The following is a 14643-nucleotide window of genomic DNA, read 5'->3' on the forward strand; positions in this document are numbered from 1 at the left end:
GGAACCCTCATACACTGCTGGTGGGAATGCAAACTGGTGCAGCCACTATGGAAAACAGTATGGAGATTCCTCAAAAAACTAAAAATAGAACTACCATACAATCCAGCCATCCCACTACTGGGTATTTATCCAAAGAGCTTGAAGTCAGAAATCCCAAAAGTCCTATGCACCCCAATGTTTATTGCAGCACTGTTTACAATAGCCAAGACGTGGAAGCAACCTAAGTGCCCATCAACAGACGAATGGATAAAGAAGATGTGGTACATATATACAATGGAATACTACTCAGCTGCAAAACAGAACAAAATCACTCCATTTGCAATAACATGGATGGACCTTGAGAGAATTATGTTAAGTGAAATAAGCCAGCGAGAGAAAGATAATCTGTGTATGACTCCACTCATATGAGGAATTTAAAACTATGGACCAAGAACAGTTTAGGGGATACCAGGGGAAAGGTGGGGTGGGGGTGGGCACAAAGGGTGAAGTGGTGCACCTACAACATGACTGACAAACATTAATGTACAATTGAAATTTCACAAGATTGTAACCTATCAATAACTCAAAAAAAAATTGAAAAACAAAATGTGGACAAAGAGAACAGATTAGTGGTTACCAGGGGAAAGGTGGGGTGGGGGGTGGGCACAAAGGGTGAAATGGTGCACCTACAACACGACTGACAAACAATAATGTACAACTGAAATTACACAAGATTGTAACCTATCATTAACTCAATTAAAAAAAAAAGTTTGTTTGGATCGCCACCCCTTGGTCCTGCCCCAGCGCCCCCGCCCCACCCTTTTGACTGCCCTACTAAGCAGTGTTTACATCTCTAGGCTAAGGTTGCAAAAACCTCTTTCTGCAAGAAATTTACTATTTTCTCACAAATACAGATTTACTGGAAACTCACGTAGAAAGTGAAGAGAAAGAAAAATATACACAGTGTGTGTTTCCTTTATTCTTGCTGTCCCATTATTACTGGATTTCCTGGTACCTTCACTTAACGTTAAGCTTTCCAGACGTGCATACCTGAAGCACACATATAAGATGAAGAACATGTTAATGGAGAAAAAAATCATTTTTGAGGATCAGGATTAATCCGTAAGAAGACAGCATTTAAAATTAATGCAGTGAGAGCAGAGTCCAGGACAGATGACAGCATGTATGTAGTGTGCCGAATTGGTGGGTAAATGGGTCAACAAGGGTCATGGAGGATCAGAGTGGAAAATAACTTCAATACTGCTACCCATACAAGACAGGCAAAAAGGGACAATTCAACAGTTCTAATCTTTATATCCCCTATCACCATAGCTTGCCTTTGTCTTAACCACACATTAGTTCTTGATATTGGCTCTGGGTTAGGCTTTCCATTCCTCTAAGCTTTAAAAAGTACCAAGTAGGGGTTGGCCCGGTGGTGTAGTGGTTAAGTCTGTGTGCTCTGCTTTGGTGGCCCAGGTTCCCGGGTTTGGATCCCGAGCACGGACCTATACACTGCTCATCAAGCCATGCTGTGGCAGCATCCCATGTACAAAATAGAAGAATATTGGCACAGATGTTAGCTCAGGGACAATCTTCCTCATTAAAAAACAAAAGTACTGAGTGAAGAAGCCAATAAACATGTTTGAGGGGCTCACATTCTGTGGGCATGAGTGGTTCATCCATGAAACTCCAGGAGGCTGCCCAAATGCATGGATGTCTGATTCTGCAGTGTAGACAGCAACAGAGAGCCAGTGAGATTTGTAGAGTTGACCTCCAGTGTTGAGGCAGTCGTAGACCTGGAAGTCATTTCTTCTCCCTCCTAAAACAAAGGCAACCCTACAACCTCTGTCACAGTTGCTTAGTTGCTTTAAGAGCAGAAAGAGAAACTGATGCGAAATAGCAGGCAACTGGCACTTGAGACAACGTGGATGGGAAGAGATCACCATGTCTAATGACCTCCATTTCCAGTATCACTAGACCTGTTCAGCAGCAAAGTAAGTGCAGTCCTTTGAATTAAGAAATGCTTCAGCTGGCACTTTGGAGTAACTGCAAGAGAGCTTCCGTCCATGAGAATAAAGACCCTACTCCAGGAAATAGCCATTCTGAGGATGGCCATCACGGCACACGGCATGAAATGCAGAACAAGGTCATGAAAAACAAAGCTATGGAGAAAAGCAAGCAGAGACCGCCTACAGAGCCACAGTTAGCTAAGGGATTTCTTGGCTTTTGCTAGACATGGTGGGAAAAAATATATAGTGTATTCCTTGTAGTTCGGTGTCTGCATGCTCATGCAAATATACACGCAGATGGATGTATATGCTATAGTGTGGACTGCGTCAGTACCCACTAACACTTGTGGTTGCCATAGGTCTACTTACACTGTTCTGGTCAAAGATTCCCTTTCTTTCACCCAAACCAAGTGGACTGCAACTCTCTCTGGCCAATGATATCTGAGCAAGACCTGCTCCTGTCTAGAAGAGATGCGTTTTGTATGGAAGCATCCCTGTGCACAGATGCCCTCTTCGAAAGTTCTGTGAGGATAAAACAACAAAGAATTACTAAGATGGACACATCTACCCCATCTGTGAATATGGTAATTCCTTCTATTTCAAAACAAATTGGAACGTCCTTGCACTTATCTCCTTCCCTTTTGCTTAATTGCAAGCAGCACTAAATAAAACCAAAATGTCAAGTTGTGTACACAAACCAAAATGGTTTTTCTCAAAGTCGGTACTCAAAGCTTCAAAGATTGTCAAAGAAGCTTATTTTCTGTAGGTTTCTTCTTCCTAAAGTATGGTATATTTACTTGCTACAAATCAGATGCATAAATGTATTTATGAGATGGTTGTTACTGATGAAATTTGGCAGGCAAGAAATAGCAATGTCGGCAGAGGTATTTGACAGGCAATTCTACCTTCAAATGATTAAAGTTAAAAGACTTAAAAATGCTGTTATCTTTGTCATTTTTGTTCTCTTCTGGCTATTGCCTTACTTTCAAATGAAAAAATATTATGACAACAGTGTTCTTTCTCTATCAATTTTCTATAAACTGGGAATGCGAACATGTGCAGAAGTCATATTTTGCCATGGCTGACTAAAAGGAGATTATGTAGATGAATGTCACGGAGGATTTGTTTTAAAGCTTAAGTAAGTGATAAACATCAGAAGCCATCTTCCTCTAAATTAGAGCCAATGGGCGTGCCTGCTGTTAGCGACCTTAAATGAATGAAATTGTGTGTTAAGTACAGCAAGCACCCACTTAACTCTGGAAACAACAGAGGTTTGTTCTGTTTTAATTTTTTGCACCAGTGGTATCTGGAGGACCCAATGGACAAGATCTACTTTGGATCGAGAAGGAGTCATTTATGGAAATGTGCTACTTTATAACCTGCCTTCACTTTTTTCTAATGCTTGGGAGCAAACAAATGACTTACAGAGTCCTGCCGTCAAGACACTTTCCTCCCCAAATGCTTATCTCCCTAAGTTAACAGAAGAGCACGAAGCCCTCACTGCCAGGGCATTAACCCAGGGCTCTGGCCGCCAGGTTGAGAGATATGGCCCAAGTGGGTGAGCCCAGAAATCACCTGAGAACACAAACAGTTAGCTCCCAGCAGACTCTGCGAGCGCTCCTGAATTGCCGCTCCACACGGCTTCTAGGAGAAGCAGCTCCTTCAGACTGTAGGCAGAGAGGGCTGCTGCAATGGCCTCAACAACAAAGGCTATGGGAAGATTCCACTTATTCCATGTTCTTATGGCTAGATATCAAACCAACAAAAGGTCACAAGACTCTAACACATGAAACTGTGCCCTGGGACATCTATGGCCATTTGCTTCCCTTTCCCACCAAAAAACCATAATAAAGTATATACCTAGAGGAGAGATGGTGAAGTCAAGGCACACAATGAGAGAAGGGAGTCAATGGAAGCTGTGTGTGTAGCCACCAGAATAATAACGGACATTTGTAGAGTTCTTAATATATCCCGGGCATTCTTCAAGACATCCCAGAAAGATAAGCAACGTTATAATCCCATTTTATGGCTGAGGAAATAGAGGCCCCAGCAAGAGAGGTAACCTGCTCAGGTTTACCAGCCAGCGTGTGGTAGAGGTGGGGTGGAACCTCAGACATCTGGCCCCAAAGTCTATGCCCTTCCCTGGCACTCCTGCTGCCATCAAGATGCAGAAGGCATGTGTCATGAGGCCATCTGTTAATATCACGTGGGGCATAAGGACATGAACCTGGGTATGAATTCTGCCTCTGCCACTTGCCAGCTGTGAGAGCTTGAGGGACAAACTACTTCTGTCCTATGGGCCTTGGTTTAGACATCTGTAAAATGGGTAATACAGTCGCATTCTCAGAGGACGACACGAAGACTCCTACGAATACATAATGCCTGGAGAGAGTCAGCAGCCGGCAAGTGAAGATGTGTATGCTCGTTATTAGCAGCATCAATATTACTAGGGAGGCAGGAGGTAGTTGCTGTGACAACAGGACAAAGACTGAAGTGGAGGTGAAAACCAGAAGAGCTGGGAGGTGAGGCCAGTCCACGACAGTGAACCTGTAATTCAACACAGCCAAGGACAGTTTAACAGCCTTCTGAGAACAGTCTTATTAAGTGGAAGAATGGGCTCGGCTCACAAATTGCTTGCTTTTGACTAAATCATACATTCAATCATGTGGTATAAATGTCTTCTAATGATCCCTTACTTCTTTTCCTCTTCTAACTGTAAAAATCAATATAGCTTTAACACTGGTTTTTGAAGACTTGGAAACATGGTAACTACACACCAGTTTCCACCCTTTTCTTTTTTCCAACTCTTTGCAAAGGTGACACAACTAATCTAGAAGAGACATAACCGACTCACATCCATTAAGGAGAGCAGAGCAGGGTTCCAGGTGCACACCCAGAGCTTCGGGATGCAGGGGGCATCACACAGGTGAGGGCAGGATGCATTGTGCAGCAGCCAGCTCCTCCTTCCTCGCTGCCCTGGAAGACATCAGGGAGCAGAGAGGGAACCTCCCTTTCGGGCAATTGGGGACGGCCCCTCCCTCGAGTGATCCCAAGGCTTTGTGCCCCCAGCCAGTCGGGACAGTAATGCCAGAGAGAAACAGGTAGTGCAGGGGGTGTGGCAGCCATCCCTGCCTGCCCTAAAATGCTTTGACATCTACCTGCGGTGGTGACGGGACAGGTACGAGGCCATTACACTGCCCACTCACAGAGGAGACCCTGCCTGATGAGTCATCCCCTGCCAGTGGCCATGGGAGGAGACCACTGGACTACAGCCACCTGGCTTATAGTGGGATGTAGGGGCATCACTAGTGGGAACTCTGCTTAGACCTTGCAGAAAGGGCTGGATCTGATGCCTACTGTCCAGAGATAAGATGGGCCACCAAACCCACCTTACTCAAGTTCTGAGAGGTCCCACGGCAACCAAGAGTGCTGACCAACTGAGACCAACACCTATAATAATGAGCAAACAACAACACATGATCCCACACATGTTCTTCTCCATAGACTAAATATCCAACTTTCAAGCACCAGCCCACAAAGATACTGGGAGGAAATACAAGAGAAAAGGTATATAATTTGGTGGGTAGAGATACCCTTTTTTAGCCAGTCATCAATTCCCAAAGTCATGAAGGAAAGGCTGTCAAATTTGACCACAGGAATTCATCACAAAAACACTACTAAAAAAATGAAAAGACAAACAAAAAGGTACAAAAAATATTTGCAACATACAAGCAAATGTTAATGTCCTTAATATGTAAATAGCCCACACAAATCAATAAGAAAAAGATCGACAATCCAACAGAAAAGTGCCCAAAGAATATGAACAGGGAATCCTTAGGAGAAAAAATACTACCATGGACTAAAATATATAGTCTCAACCCTACATGCAACAGAAAGAAAAATTTAAATAGTGAAATAGCATTTTTTGCCTAATAAATATAAAAGTAAACATACTTTTAGAATCATACTTTTAGAATCATACTATCTAGAGTTGGCAAGAATATGAGGAAATTAGCATTCTCATAGATCATCAATGGGTGTCCCATTGTTGAGGGAAAAAAAGAGTAAGACATTTTAGGCAATATCTACCAAAACTCCATTTTTTTTTTTTTGAGGAAGATTAGCCCCTTTTTGCTGAGGAAGATTGGCCCTGAGCTAACATCTGTGCCAATCTTCCTCTACTTTATATGTGGGACGCCTGCCACAGTATGGCTGGATAAGTGGTGCATAGGTCTGCACCTGGGATCTGAACCTGCAAACCCCGGGCCGCCAAAACAGAGCATGCAAACTTAACCGCTATGCCACCAGGCTAGCCCCAAATTCCATTTTTTAATACCCTTTGATCCAACATTTTAATTTTGAGAAATTTTTCCTTTAAAAATGTTCCCACAATTTCACATACCTATACGGACAAGAATATTCACTATAGCACTGCTTGAAATAGAAAAACAAAAACTTGGTGGGACTCAGATGCCCAGAGAAATGGTTAAGTAAATTGTCTAAGAAAGATGAAATGAAAATTGAAATGCTGAAATTGAAAAATGCCGAAGTATATAGTTAAGTGAAAGAGGAAAATTGCAAAATAGTGTATAGAGTTTGTGTAAAATACTCAATAATAATAAAGATCATATCTGAATATTACTATATAATATTGGCAACATATAAAAACTGAAACCAATGCCATGACCCATGAATGAGGTTACCTACTGAGGATGGATCCCAGAGGGCGCTCCCTTTCTGCTTGTGTTTAATATGGATTACTTTGGTAATAGAAAAAGAATTACACAAAGTGAGAAAACATTCAACTTTAAAAAAACACAGATGACAGAGTCAACAATTAAGCAATTTTCTTCTCTAGCAAAGGGATATGTGAACTGCTGATGGACAGGCACTTCAGAACTCTGCTCTTGAACTATGTGCAGCCTAGGACTCAGCTGTCCCCTCGTCCTGATGCAGGACAGCCCCTACACGAACAAGAACCCACCCCAACGTGGAAGCACAAAAGGAAGCAGGATGTCACTGGTCAGAGACACCTCACACCTACCGTGTCCTCCAGCCCAGGCCTAGCCGCTCACAAAGGACTCCCCAAACAGACATTTCAGAAGGGACAATAATGGAAAATCCTGGCAAAGGTGATTTTATTTTCATTTATCATAAGTTCTTTTTTGTTTTCTTCAAGGCTGGAAGGAGTATGAACATAAATAAAAGTATATTCGGTAATAACATCACATATACTATGTGAGGAAGCCCTGCTTTGTGAAAGTACACCTTAAGCACTCCCAAACAGCACATTTCCTTAATTTTTTGGCACCTGTCCTGAAGCTTAGCGTTTATGTTTGCACAGAGAGCATGTGATTTTTATACTGTCTCTTTATTAAATCATGGAAGGAAAACTCTACCTAGGTGGGTCTGTATTAGCCATTGCTTTACAATTCACAAGTTGTCAGCACTTCAGAGATATTTTCCTGAAGTTTCAAAACCTCATTATGTATCCTGCATTTGGGTAAACAGGAGTGTGTAATGGCAACGATTTCATTTCTCTCCGGTCTAGATCTGCTTGAATAAAAATCTGTTCATTAGGTAGAGGGGTTGTATTACCAGGCCCTGTCCGAAGTCCCGGGAAAGGTACTGCCTGTCCCCAGGCCCTAGTTCATGACCATCTCGGTAACAAGCGCTTACGATGACAGGCCTGGAGGACAGGACATGTTGTATCTGATTCAGAGCTCAGTGCCATTCCAAGCATATATTCAAGATCTGATAGTCTGGGATAAACTGATAAACTAGTGGATTTCCTTAGTTTTTTTTAACTTCAGTTTCCACTTCGGGGAATAAGCATCACATTGAATTATTGAATTAAGCAGATTTTACAAACTCATGCATTTTTTATAAGTGTGTATTTAGGATGCAGTTGAAGAGAAACTTAATGCAAAAGGACTGTGTGTAAACACACACACACACACACACACACACACACTCCTAGATAACTTAAAGTCTTTTGAAAATTCCGAAAGGGAATTTTCAATGAAGAAAAGCACCAGTGTGAAAATGAAATCCAATTTGTTGCTTGAGTTGAGTTTTAATAATTGTGTCATAGATGCCTTGGGATTCAAGAATAAAAAGCATTAGCTGAATATTTAAAACACACTCTGTAAGCTAAATGAGATGATACGGTTAGCAGTGGCAAACTGGTGGTTCTTCATCGCGTCGTCCTCAGAGTACACGGCTTAGGAAAACGTGCCAACCCTGCTGGATAAGTGACAACAGATTTTTTGTTTGTTTAACTAAAAAAAAAAACATAACAAGAAAAGTGTCTGACCTCTTTAGGAATCAATATGACGCATTATGTAACTTTTAAAAAAGAGTTGCTCTCTTTCCTTCATCATTTTAGCAAAGATTTTTTGTTTTTAAATCATAATGCTCAATGCTAGCAAATGTGTAATGAGCTGACACAATAAATTGTTACAACGAATTCCTTTTTCTGGTATTCATCTTTTTATCAATTTCTTTGTACGAGCTCTTTCTAGATCTCGGGGATTTTCTTTTTATTGCACGTAGATGTTGCACATGCTTGTTAACTGGTTTGTCATTGGTCTTTTTAGTCTGCTACCATTTTATTGACATCAGAAAATTATATGTCATTAAATCTAGTAATTTTTTCCCTTTACTATTTATTCCTTTGCTTTCATGCTTAGAAAGACCTTGCTCAACTATATATCAGATAAATAGATCTCAACATATTTTCTGGCATTCTTTAGCAGTTCCATTTTCCAAATTCAGGCTGCATGGGGAATCCACTGAGATAAATGGGGAACAGCAGTATGGCACGTAGAGCATATAGTATGGAAGACAGAACCAGATTAAAATCCTAGCCATCTATGCGACCTCATTTCCAAACCTCAGTTCCCTATAAAATTGACTTCTTTATCTTGACCATCATCTCTCTTCCTCCTCCTTTTCCTCTCCTCCTTCTCTTCCTCTTCATTGTTTTCATCATCAGCTTCATCATTATTATTATCTTCATTCATCATTTCCTTCACTACCATCATCATCATCATCACCATCTTCATCATCATCATCATCATCACTATCACCATCATCCTATCTTTTAAGTGAATGCAATCACTTACCACAGTGCCAGGCATCAGTGAGGTAACTATAATGTCTCCCCCAAAGTTTAATCATTCTATTGCAATTAATGTGTCATCTATTCTTAGCTGTCTGCCTTGAAATGCCACCTTTAAATTTACATGAGATTCTCCTTCCAGGCTTCCTGTTCTTTTCCATCATTCTGTCTATTCTGGAGTCAGGGCCACACGGTTTATTTATTTTTATTTAAACTCTACAGAGTACACTCTTAAACAAAAATGAAAACTAAAAACACATTTAAGAATTCGCACCACATCCAACGTTTGCCATAGAAAACCGAGGGATATACTTGCTTTCCTTCAAAAGTGTAGGAGTTTTATGACAAAACGCTTCTACATCCTCGTTCCAATCACGTAGAATCGCACCCCCAGCACAGTTCGCCGTGACGTGCACCACAGCTGCAAAGTGACGAGTCGTGTGTTATGAGCATTTCGCTTTTAACACTGCCTTCATGTCACTGAGCTGACAGATGGGGTTTTGCTGTACAGAGCTGGAAGCCCGCATGCTTTACCGGGAATAGACCACCTCCCTTCCTCCCGGAAACCTGTTAAAAACCTGGAATTTTGGCTGGTGAGCAACCACTGAAATAATTTTCAAGCCACAATTTTGAGTGTTTGTTAAACTGGAAGCTCAGTTAATGAATGTGTGGTCCATAATGGCCCCACATTCCCCCTCGTAAAGTACACCGTTATCCTTCCATGCTCCCCGCCCAGCCATGAACCTCTGCCCTGAGAGTGAAGGCAGCTGATCAGCCAGCCCTAGCAGTCATAGGACGGCCGAGCTTGCCCTCTTGGAGGGGTGCGCTGTCACAACGAAGGCATCAGCTGAATGCCCCGCCTTCCCAGTTCCTTGATCTGCTCCACACAAGGAACTTGCCTTGCAGTCCTTCATTCATCATCCTAAACTCATGCCACGGATCTGTGAACACCTGGAATTGTTCTACCTCTGAATTTAAACACTTTCACCTTGTCTCAGCCTTCCAACATCTTTCCTACAATCTTGCTTGGACCTCCAATCCATCACCTCCCAAGCCACCAGCCCCTTCTTTCCTCAATCTCCTCCCAGAGGCTGCCACCTCCTTCAGTTGTTCTCTCGCTAATGGCCCAAACTCCCATGCCCACTTGTCTTTTGTGACATTCCCCAGTGAAATTTCAATCATCAGTTAACTCAATTATCCTTCTCCCTGCCCCAACATTGGACTGAAAATTGCACAGTTCCACACACTGATGCCAACCCCTGACTCCTGGTCTCCCTCTGAGCAGAGCTGAGCTCAGACACAGTCCACTACATCATCCCACTGCTCAAGTTCCTTCATGCTTCTCGAAAGGGATATCCAACCTCACTGATCCCTGGCTCCTCAAATATCACTCGCTCTGCAAGCCACTACAATCTCAAGTTGTTAGTCGCTAAATCCACTGGTCCCTTTTCATCTCTTCTTTAAATGATGCTTCTGACATCCTAGTTGGTGTTGATACCCCTTCCTTGAGATGCTCTTCACCCCTGAAATCCATGACCCCACTTCTCTTAGTCTTTCTTCTCTGTCTCTGGTGGCTCTTTCGTTTTTCTTTGGGGGATTCTTCCTGTTCCCTTCTTTTGAATGTTCTGCCTGGCCTTCCATTTTCAGTATGCATCAGAAGTGAGCACATTATTTTCATGTTTTAAAGAAGGTCCTATTTATCAAGAATAAGAGCGTTTAAAAAACTCGACATAGAAAATTGATGTATTGAATCCCAAGGGAAATACACAGCCTTATGGCTCAGATTACATTCTGTAGGGAACAAAAGAATGAAAAAGAGTATTGGCATTGCTTTTTTAGGTCCTCCAATGTTAGCTTTCAAGAAGTAGAAACATAGAGGTTGATTTCTAAACTTTTATCTTGGATTTAGATGGAGATAAATCTTGAGTCACAAGTTGCTCAACTACTTTTAACATTCTTGTAACGCAATCTTATCTACTCCCACGGTTGGACAGTTACCCACGTATGTAAGAGAAGTCGCACTTTCCTAGCCATTTCAGCACCTTAGACAGGGCCTTGCAAATATCAGGCACCTGCTCTCCATGATGCCGCCTTTAAAACTTACTTACTGAACAGCTACCATGGGCCTGGTCTACAGCATTCTAAGAGCAGATATCGTCTACATAAACTCAACCAGAGTACTTTTGCCCAGGTAAACAAACCTATTAACTGAGGGGCTATTCATTGCACACTGCATTTCAGGCTCCCACAACTATTTTAGTCCAATGGTCTTAGAAAGAGCCCATTTTCAAATGGATAATCCATTAAACTCCTGTCCAATGAGCCAAACCCTGGGTAGAATTATGCTGTATGTTTGAGGGGCATTGGCCAATACCTAAGGCTCCTCATTTGCAGAGTTTTCTCGTGACTATCCTGCCTCTTGCTAAATGAGGCCCTCCAATTTATTCTCCATTCCTCAAGATGGATTGATGTGTGGCAATTGATGCTATGTTGCCCAAGCTTAACTGTATGTCAGGTACGGGAAAGAGGAGTTCATTCTGTACTATCCCCTCAGCTCATCTTTCATGAATTCGTCCATTATTTTTCCTTCCAGTTGGTTCTCTGTTTCATCCTGTGCCCACAGAAGGTGACACTGTCCAGTGTCCCAGAGGGGAAGACATCAAGAGGAGAAACTGAGGGTTGCCTTATCAGACACAGCCACTAGGGGGTACGACATTACAGATCCTGAGCAACCAAAAATCAAACTTTCTCAAGACTTCTGGAGTCCTACTAGGATGGTTGGTGTTTCTTCCACTTAAGAAAAGGCTTGCAGCTTTTGTTTGAAAGAAACAATCCCACATAAGCCACTGGATCCCAACCCTTAGCACTGGCAAGATATACATATACTTTTAATATGAAAGTTTGATTTGAAGCCAGAGGTTCATTTTAGCATTCACCTTAATTGTTCTTGACTTGCATTTCTCTTTGCAGCATACAGAATTTGCTAATCTGATCCTGAGCAAGCACTGATTTATTATTCCTTCATGTGGTTCTATTAATAGCATGGAGCTCTAAATAAATGCTGATGGCATGCAAATCCCACCTGACAGACTAGAGCTGTGATGGCTGTAATGGTACAAGCCACAGACAAGAAACCACTGGCGAGAACAACGTCCGTCCCTCCCCTTGCTCCCTCTACCCCCATGGCATTCATAGGTCTCTGGTAAATGCCACTCCATTTCTGGAATAACAGCCAGAATGACACACCCCCAAAATCCTTGGTGTGCATTTGAAAACACCAAGATTTTACCCATTTGTTCCTCCCCAGTGCTCCACTGCTGCAGAATTATTTGGGATTGAAAATTTGTGCATGATTGCCCAAAAGATTCGATTGTAGGTGCATCCTGCTGAAATGATGGGGCTGACTGTATCCACTGGCCACAGATGTCTACCCTTCCTTTTTCCAAACTGCTCAAGCACTCTATCGGCACCTTGCTCGGGAGATCCATCCATCCCTTTTTGCTCTGTGCTATTATAAGACCTCCTGGAAGAATCTTAAGTCCCTTGATAGCCCCAAAATTCTCTTAAGCCAAGGGTCTTGTCATTATTGCATTCCTCACACACACACACACAAAATTAGGCACACAGTTGGCATTCAATAAATGCGCCTAATGAATGAACTAGCTCTTTCCCCATGATTCATTGTGGACAATACACCGCTATGACGCAGCCTTTCTCATTACATGGAAGGCAGTGGAACAAGGTGGTATAGACTTCAGGCTCTGGTGGGACACCTACATTCGCATTTCGGCTCATCCTTGATTAATTCTGTAACCCGAGACAGGTGTATTCAACCTTCTCCAAGCCTCCCCTGCCTTATCCACACAATAGGGATGATGTCCAGGTTACCTGCTGCACGGATTGTTGACAGCACAAAGGGAGGGAATGCATGTGAGGTGCAGGGCCAGGTGCAGGGAACGCACTTAATAGGCGGTAGCTGTGGTTATTAAAGAATGTTGACCAGCCCTTGAATTGCATAGCGGTATTAGAGTTCCAGGAGTTTAGCCACTCCTGTGTGGTTTTACTGCAAGGCCCCTTTCACATCTTTTGAGGCCAGTCTTTCCTCGGCTATTATAACAACACAAGATGGAGCAATCCCACAGCTAAGAATAAGGCAATAAACCACGATGACGTGGGGTGGAATTGGCCATGGTGGACAATTAAATAATAAAGGTTCTTTGTTATGAATATGCCTTTACAGATACAGAGAAACCTGCAGCAGAGAAAGCTATGCTCCATATAATTATGCTGCCTCCAAAAATTTTGAAAGAAAATGCTCTGAAGGACAGAGATGTGCTCTCTCTGGTTAATTCCTTCTACCTCAGCTGCCCCTCGTGCAGGGAGCATTTCTTCTTGAGCAAATATCCCCATTTTATTTTATTACATAATTATTCAGAATGCTACGCTCTTCTGTGTAATAATGAAAGGCTCTTCTTAGAGGGAAGGAATGTTCCTCAAAACACTCAGATATATTTGATTTATAACAACAGAAACATCCTGAGAAATTAATGTAATGGCTTAAGGGAATGATTTTATTTTTTGGCAAAAAAGAAAGAACACAATCATCTGTTACTATTATATCAGAGTCTAATGTGGATCTTGAAAGTTGAAAATACTGTCCATTCTATTCTAGAGGGACGCCCAATAGAAAAACATTGGAAGTTAGACTTTTTAATGAGTCAGGGTAGGCATATGTGCCATTATAATTAAATACAGATTAGTCAATAAGGGTGATGACACCAGCATGAGCTTGCTTGCTAGCCAACTAACGTCTTAAAGTTGTATAACAAACCTGTTACACTGCACTAGAATGCTCTTTAAAGAGAGAAACTACTTTACTGATTCACACTACAAAATAGTCTACTGATTTACACTCCCAAGGTCTGGAAAATGTAAATTGATTTACATGCAACATTTTAAGGAGGAAAAAAGGAAGGAGGCAGGCTTGCATTGGTGTATGTAAAAGCCCTAAGTATAATGGCTTTTTCTTATCACTCTCATTCGGGGGAATGCTGTGGTGGTGTTTTTCCTTGTATTCATCATCTGTAGTCACTTCCGTTATTTTACAGAATCACAGAGTGTTCAAGAAGAAACTGAGAACTGGCCTCTTCTGAATTCTTCAGTCAAGACGACTGACCTGAGGCCTGGAGACTGAAGACATGTCTCAAGTCCACAGAGATAGATAAAGAGCTAGACGCTAGAATAAGGGTCTTGTTTTTCTTGTTTCTTAAGATGGTGCTCCTTCCATGATTTAAAAAACAAACCAAACTTGTTCTTACGATCACCACACTAGGTGACTACCATCACATTCAATTTGCTGCTTAAAACCAGCCCAAAACACTCCATGGCAATGTTCAAGTATTTCCAAAACACCTAGATTAAATAGTTATAAACTATCTATTTAGTGCACAAAAAAAAAAGAAGGAAGAACAAGAAAGAGAGAAGGAAAAGAAAGCAAATATATATGAAAATCCTAAGCAACCTGGTTGACTG

The 14643-nt window shown here is 41.9% G+C and overlaps 1 protein-coding gene across 4 annotated transcripts in view; it reads right to left on the reverse strand.

Moving 5' to 3' along the window:
- The window catches only part of STS (steroid sulfatase), a 175330-nt gene that overhangs the window by 60326 nt on the left and 100361 nt on the right, over positions 1 to 14643 (reverse strand). The gene's annotated exons all lie outside the window — the stretch shown is intronic.

This window comes from Equus quagga, chromosome 10, assembly GCF_021613505.1.
Source record: "Equus quagga isolate Etosha38 chromosome 10, UCLA_HA_Equagga_1.0, whole genome shotgun sequence".
NCBI lineage: Eukaryota > Metazoa > Chordata > Mammalia > Perissodactyla > Equidae > Equus > Equus quagga.